The 8,356-nt window shown below is 35.6% G+C and overlaps 1 protein-coding gene across 1 annotated transcript in view; it reads right to left on the bottom strand.

Annotated features, from left to right (window-relative positions):
* LOC107685539 (cyclic AMP-responsive element-binding protein 5-like) overlaps positions 1 to 7,099 on the bottom strand; it is a 76,365-nt gene extending 69,266 nt beyond the window's left edge. Inside the window, exon 1 of the mRNA XM_016482156.1 lies at positions 7,017 to 7,099. The gene's annotated coding sequence lies outside the window, so the exon portion shown is untranslated. The remainder of the gene's footprint in view (positions 1 to 7,016) is intronic.
* Between the last annotated feature and the right edge of the window lie 1,257 nt (positions 7,100 to 8,356).

Raw genomic sequence — 8,356 nt, 5'->3', positions numbered from 1 at the left:
CTATTTATCAATGTATAATTTCCTATGTACTATATACTTTGATTTATATTAAAATAATGTATTTATTTCTTTATTTATTTCATATATTTATTTTTATTTTATAATAATTAATAATATTTACTATAAATATTTTATCATATTTACTATATTATGATATAATGTATCTTTATGATATAATTAAGCTTGTCTTCATCCTTTCATTGAGATTTTTTAGTTTTTTCATTTTGTACAACCCTGTCTTTATACTATATTAACTATGCTACTATAATAACTTAATATATTACTATAATAACTGACCCAGGTCAGTTTTAAAATAAATTGTTAATGGTGAAATATAGTTGCCCCTATGCAATAATACATTGGCAACACTGACAGTGTGACAAATTATGTAGGGGGAAAAAAGGGTAAAGATGTTTCAATACAATGACAAAACTCTGAACTATTTCCAGTGTCCGTTTTACAAGAGGTGATTACATTTCAATGACAAATCTCTCTCTCCATTACAGCTCACCATGAGCCCTGGAATCCCTTCCTCAGTGCCATGATGCTGCTAAATGCCATGGATGACAGACTGACAATGGAATGGTATGCCAGCCATTCAGTTTCACGCACATGGAGTGTAATCGGGCCGCTCCTCCTCTGATGATGATGGGATGTAGTTTGCCATCGGTTTTCTTATGTGGGCCCACGCTGAGCCCTCTACTACTGTCGCCATGGGGATCAGAGTGCGATGCTGTGGAATATATCAGGCACCATTTGTGCTTCAGTCTCAAGGGCGGCTCATTCTATTCAACTAGTGATGATCTATAGGGTGCCTGGGTGTGTGATTCTGACTGTACGTCCCTCTTCTCACCCCTGCATTCTTAAAATAAATCTATGAGCATGTAAAAAGCAGGCCAGGGTTGACTCAATGGCATTTTTTTTTCTTGGTCAATGGAATTCTGTGTTTGATTTGAATAGGGTAAAATGTGTAACCTGGACAGTGTTGGAAGTAACGTAATCAGAATTTTTTTTTTCAAGTAACTAGTAAAGTAACGCATTACTTTTTAATTTACAAGAAAATATCTGAGTTACTTTTTCAAATAAGCAATTCCAGTTACTTGGTTTTCTCATTTATTGACTGACAGCTCTCTTGTCCCCAAGTTTAGAGAAATCGGGCGTTGTGTGTTGCTGTGTAAACTTGGTTACAGTAGGTCTAGACTAAATCTAAACATGCATTTACTCATCTCACTTGCACAAACACAGATTCAGTATTCTTCAAAATGAATAAAAATAATAAAATACAAACTCAGAATATGATGCAAATCTGCAATAATTAAATGTTAACACAAATATCTTTTATGTATTTAATCCCATTTAATAACTAATGTCTTTGCTGCTGACCTTTGATCTAATTCAAGCATAGTAATAAGCAAATTGAATTTATATAAACAACATTTGTGTTTAATTTTTTTAACTGCTGAAGAGTGTTTAACTTTCTTGCCTTTTTCTTTATGATGCGTCCTCTAATTTACAGATGTGAATTTAAATTTCCTTTAGCATGAGGCTTATTAATTTCACTTTTGGTTGGAAAAGCCATTAAAAGCATGAATTTACATTTGCCAAATAGAACTTTCATATTAAAAACAAACAAGCAAGTCCGGCCCAGATGTAACGCCAATGTAAGGTTACACATTACTTTCCATAAAAATGTAACTAACGCAATTAGTTAAATTTTTACAGAGTAACACAATATTACTTTTAAAAATAACTTTCCCTAACACTGAAACTTGAACTACATTAAACCATTTTTGGTAGCTAAAACATGTCAAATTTACCAAAAGATTCAAGTAAAAAACTTTCTGCAGTGCTCTGTGTGGGCCAGATTATAAGATGCCAGCGACTGCTTATGATTATTTTATCGCAACAGTGAAAACACTTTTGTAGAATTTAGCTGTATGTCGTGCATCACAGGTGATCATAAACTTTACCAATGTTTCTAACACCTGTTTTGGGAATTTTACAGCACCCTTATGTAAGTTTTGTGCGAAAGAATAACAGTATTATGGGCTACAACAGCCTAATGAGACACAGCTGTAATAGTCCATGACAGCCAGAGTCAAGTCCCCTTCATATACAGCAGCAAAACACAGACTAATGACTGTGGCTACGTATTAACACACTGCTTAGACAGCGAACAAACACTTTCCAACTGCGTGGAAAATAAACATGTTCGAAACTTTGAAAGATGAAAACATGAAGAGTATGAATTCAAATGCTTCAGACCTGGAAATGCATGAGCTCTGCTGTGTGAACGCTTTCATACACGATTTGCATGTGCATTTGTTTTCCTGTCCGATTGGTCTAGCCAACTGTTTCCTCCCATGCAGTCAAAACATGCATATTTGCCGTTATGTTAACCAGACATCTTTTTCCTTACAGTCCGGCCTTGGGACAGAGCCCCTCCAGGCGGCTTCTGACACGCGGCGCTTGGGGACACATGGTCTGGATAGGGTGTTTCTGTAAGCGAACTGACATCAAGAACACGTCTGCTAAATGACAAGTCACTAACACTCATTTTTTTCTGTTTTCTGTCTCTCTCTCTCTCTCCGTCACTCGCTTATCAGCTCTCAGAAAGTTGTGTCTCTGTCCACAAGTCTTTACGGTATCTGTATTATTCCTGGATCATTTTTCTAATTGTTAATTGCTATTTGAAAATGGTGGTTTTGGCTGTTCGGTATTTAACTCCTCTGCCACTGGATGAGATTGTCCAGTTTTTCCAGCACTCATTTTTGGTAAATTAAAGAGACAGTTCACCTACAATGAAAATGCTGTCATCATTTATTCATCCCAAGTTGTTGCAAACCTGTATTACTACATAATCTTACAGAACACAAAAGAAGATATTTTGAAGAATCTTGGTAACCAAGATTTTCCCAAAATATATTTTGTCTATGTTCCATGAAAGTCAATACGGCTTTGGAATAAAATGAGTGTGAGTCAATGAGAATGACAGAAAGTTCATTTTTGGGTGAACTATTCCTTTAAGCAAATTAAAGTGAACATTTTACTTCCGTAACTTGACATATTTCTGAGTGAAATAGGATTCAACAAGATGGAAATGTAGGACAGGACTTAATTTTATCCATCAGGAATTGATCAGATGTGGTGTTTCTATTTAAAACTCTTCAAACTGATGTTTCAGAGGTGGAGTAAGTCATTATATTTTGATGAAAGATTACCAAGACCAAACCTTTTTTCTTTGGAATCAGGTGCACCGATGAATCATTCAAAACGATAAGCAAAAATGTGTTTTAAAAAAGTAAATACAGTCAGTTTTGATTTCATGTTGACTTTAACACTTCACCCTAGAGAGGAACATGTTGCTGTGTCCCTATCTAGCCTTAAACTTCACAAACTTCTCTTTGTACCAGTCCAGATTTGAAAATGTATTGTAATTTTTGTGTCCCTGCATTGTCAAACAGACCTAAGATATGCCATCTTTTGATATCACATCTGGCCAGATTCCAAAAGCAAAACCAACAGTGCAACACAATCAGGCCCCTGCAGCAGTATTTCACACTATGTAAGTTCTCCAACATGTGAAATCTGTACTACAAAGACTGTCATCAAATCTGTTAATTTAAACATACGATTATGCACTTCATTCATTTTCATGAAAAATATTACCGTATCATTTCCACCCTCAAGCAAGTCTTTTAGCCACCTAAACTGCTCAATATCCCCATGTGACACAAGGCCAGGTGTGAGATGTTTGCTCACCGGTGGTCATACACTGCTTGGCTTTTATTTCACCAGTGTTTTCATTTAACACAGGAAATTTCATTACACTTCAAATTTAGAATGGCCCGATGTGGCAGCCGAGGAGAATTAGGGGACCGGAGTACAGTTTCACAGGGAACCGGTGAGGAACTTTCTCCTCTGGTACACATTTGAATTCAAACAGTATGGTGCACAGGCCGAGGGGAGGAGGAGGGTGGTGAAGGTTACAGCAAGCACAAACTTGCGCTGCAATTCAAATCCAACCTCCCCCCGTCCTCTGCAGGCCTCCGGCAGCAAAGGTTCAAGGTAGGATCAGCACAGGGCCCGGGGCAAGGAATAAGAAACATACAGACAATGCAAAGGATGCCATAAACCTCTCATAATGAACAGACGAAGGGGCCCCACAAAGGTAACCTTCAATCACTGTCAGTCATCACATCTTCACAAACATAAACTTACAGAGACTAGAACTTCAGGCTGACTTTTATATCGGAGGTACAAACATTTGAAACAGGAATGTATCGGAATGTTGTTGTTGTTCAGTGAACAAAAGTGACGGTAAAATGAAAATAGTAACAGCTAATGCCATTTGTGATCAAATTTAAAATGAAAAAGGTTTTCACTGCTTTCTTAGCATACACCAATAATGGTGATTTGCATGCAAAATTTTAAACTTGTTTTATTAAACACATTTTTGCATACACTACATATCAAACTTTTTTTTTATTTTGTCAAACACATAGAGGAAAACCTGCATACACTATATATTATAAAGCAAATTTTATGTAGTTATAGAAAATATATTTATTAAATTTTCCCATTCAGTGTAATTCACTTAGTCAGCTGGATTAATTAAACCAGAGAGCACAAAAATCTTTATAATGGCCATATAGACATTTTTTCCAATACCAGTCACTCAGTTTTATTAGATACGTCTTGTTTCACAGGTGACAATATGGTATTTCACAGATCATTATAATAAATGGTTGAAATAAATCAAGCTATAAACTGAATAATTTTCTCTGTCTCATGTTTTGCCGAACTCATATGATTTACTTTCTTACGTGGACCACAAAAGGAGATGTGTAGATAGAATTCTAGGGACTGACAGATTCAGTTACCATTTATTTTCATTCTGTCATTCTGCCTAACATTTTGTGTTCCACAGAAACTAATACAGGTTTGAAACTTAGTAAATGATTCAGATTTTTTTAGGTGAACTACTCATTTACTCTCCATGTTAGAAGCAATGAGATAGAATTAACTTCGTATTTTAATTTTCCTCCCTGCATGAAGCTAGTTTATCTGTAAACGGAACGCTTAATATAGGCTATATATTTTTAGCCTATAAATTTCCTATAAATATTTATTTGTGTTGTAAAAAAATAACCCAGACACACTTCGTGTCAGTGGATTAAAATCTTCTAAGCCTTTAGGCTTTTAGAAAAGAGTTTGCCTCGTCAGCACAAACCACTAAAACCCTCAATATCTCGACGGTTAATCAAACTGGCCTGCATTGTGACGTCATGCTTCGATACATCGCTTTCTTGTTACAATATTACAAAATAAAACGTGTGATTCAGTGCGAAGATTCAAACACGCGTGCATACTTTAAGTCAAAGCATTCTTTTATCATATAAGAGCGGACTGGACTGGGACCCCTCTGACAGTCGCGATCTCTTGAACGAGACGGGATAATACATAGAGGTGCAGTAGTTTTCAGAGACAAGCTAAGTTCCTCGTTTCTGCACGTTGATGAATGAAACAAAACAGATTCAACGTTACAAACTAATTCTCCCAGACCGCTTCAGAGGAACAATGCAGAACACTTGTGTGTCAGCGCGAACGGGACACAACACACACACGCTGTGGCAAGCCAATTTAACATGAATTCCTTTAAACTACATTCTTATTTAAACTATTAAGTAATCAAATAGTGAAAAGTATATTTTTTTGATTAGTGACTAGTACATATTCATTGCTTATTCGATCAGGAACAATGCAGAACACTTGTGTGTCAGCGCGAACGGGACACAACACACACACGCTGTGGCAAGCCAATTTAACATTAATTCCTTTAAACTACATTCTTATTTAAACTATTAAGTAATCAAATAGTGAAAAGTATAATTTTTTGATTAGTGACTAGTACATATTCATTGCTTATTCGATTAACTATTCCATTGTTACTGGAATCAAATTGCATTTTTGCTACTAGGTTCGATTTGGATCTGGTTTAGATATCAAGTATTAATTTCACACTGTTATGTATTCCATATTATGTTGGTGAAGCCCATTCCAACTGTTACTGTTTTCACTTACTATTTATTGTTCATATTTGTAAGTTACTAATAACTATCTAACAATAGCTACTCCTGCTATCTATTCCAGATTGACTACTGTACTTATTTATTAATCCTCAGCACATTTATGATACACTAGCACTGATTTAAATTATTACAAGTAACATTTCTTAACTGTATTTTTGCTCATATTCGCTGATGCCTTGTCTTAATAGCTACTTATAAGATAAAAACACTAGTCTATAATGAACTTATCTATGCCATTACTAATGCTAGAGAAGCTAGAACAGATAGCCTACTGTTTGAATAGTTACTAATGACTAAAGTAGGCTATAAGTAATGTAGTAGTTTCTAATAAAATTATGAAATACAGGCTACTTGTCTCGATTACATTATTTACTAGCATTTAGAAATAAATACTAGTAATAAAAATCAGTTAGTTAAAGGAATAACTGTTAAAGTGGCTTGCCACAAACATGCATTTACAAACACATGCACGCACAAGCAAAGTAAAAACTGTAGTAACAGCGATCGTGTTTGACAGCGTCATGCGCGCAAACTAATAACTCCGCGTAAAGTTTTGCAACATACAGCAAAATAAGTTTGAGATCAGAATCAAGAAGGAGCTAGCTGTTTAATGCGACACGATCCCTTAACGCGCAATTTGGTTGGGTATTCAAAGCGCAAAGCTGTTACATGCAAACAATCCCTGGAGATCCCAAAAGAATAAGTCATGATCAGTGTGTTTTCTGCATGAAACGTGAACGACTTAAATAGACGCGTTCAGACAGACTCTGTAAAAGTACTTGAAATTCGTTCATGTGAATCCCTAACAACTTGTCACATCTTCAGGCTGAAGAGAATGATTATTGCAATTGCACCGACTCGGCAAGTGCATGTGAATGCTAAGGAATGGATGTATCGGTATGAAAAACAACTCAAACAACTCACCGCAGAAGTCTGGAGAAGATGCACCACACTTTCTGAAGGAACCACGCTGGACTGAGGAACGATTACAATACGATCTATTTAGAGAAGCATTACATCACCCTTTGGTGACGTCACGTGGGATTCCTGAACTTCTAAATCATTGCGGTCCCTCGCAGGGGCGGGGCGAGCTGGGCATGCGGGGCGGGGTCAGGGCCAGTGGGTGTGGCGTCTGGACAGCAACACCAACCAACATCTGTCTGACTTCAAGTTGTTATTGTTGTTCGCAGCAGCGAGTTAGTCATAAACTGCTGTTCATAAAAATGATATATGATCATAAGATATAAATTCTCAAATGTTTCAATTATTATAGTGACAATTAGGCAACTAAATAAACAGTTCAGGTAAATTATTATGATTTTATTATGAAGCTAACACTTGAATTATTATTATTAATAAATTATATAATAAATGATATATAGCTACACTCAAATATTTAGAACATTTTTCATTTACATATTTGATTAACAACAAACCTGTTATGCTGTATATTATGCTTAAATGATTTTGATTGACATTTAAATTTTTTCTCACAGGAGACATAATGCTCCCAGACTAAAGACACCAAACGTCCCAGCTCAGTTATCCAGGCCTGTTAATTGTGCACATCTTGCCAGTGCCTCTGTGCTTACTAAATAATGAAAGTGTCAAGGGTAAATAAATTATTGGTTGGATTATGTCTGCCTGCAAGTGTTGAATTTAGAAGCTGGTGTTACAGAATCAAAGCTCTGACCCCTTTATCTGCACATAATTGCCAGGCAGACGTAATGCGATGCAGGTGGCATCGAAGGACAAACAAACGAATACCTTTGTTTATTTCTGTGACATTCAGTACTTTCTATTAATTCCAACTGCAAACAGGTGCTGGTAATACAAAAGTATTTCACGATGTGTACAGTCAAATGTTGGAAAACAAAATAAAATATGATACATAGAGAATTACTGGTAACACTTTAAAATAAGGTTCCATTAGTTTAACTTGATTAGTTAAAGGAATAATTCACCCAAATACATAATTTACTCACCGTCATGTTGTTCCTTACCTGTATGAGTTTCTTGCTTCTGCTGAGCACAAAAGAAGATATTTCGAAGAATGTATCAGTTGACGTATAGCCACTGATTTCCATAGTACAGAAAAAAAATACAACGGAAGTCGATGGCTTCAAAATAGCGTCTTTTTTTTTTTTTTTTAGTGGACAATCCCATTAACCAAAAATACTTCTAAAGCATTTATTAAGTTAATGTTAATTTTATCATTTTCTAATACAAAAATGTTTATAAACATTTTATCATTTTATTTTCAT

Source organism: Sinocyclocheilus anshuiensis, unplaced genomic scaffold (genome assembly GCF_001515605.1).
Source record: "Sinocyclocheilus anshuiensis isolate Anshui unplaced genomic scaffold, SAMN03320099.WGS_v1.1 scaffold185, whole genome shotgun sequence".
Taxonomy (NCBI): Eukaryota; Metazoa; Chordata; class Actinopteri; order Cypriniformes; family Cyprinidae; genus Sinocyclocheilus; species Sinocyclocheilus anshuiensis.
This window is presented reverse-complemented; position numbering and strand designations above follow the sequence as displayed.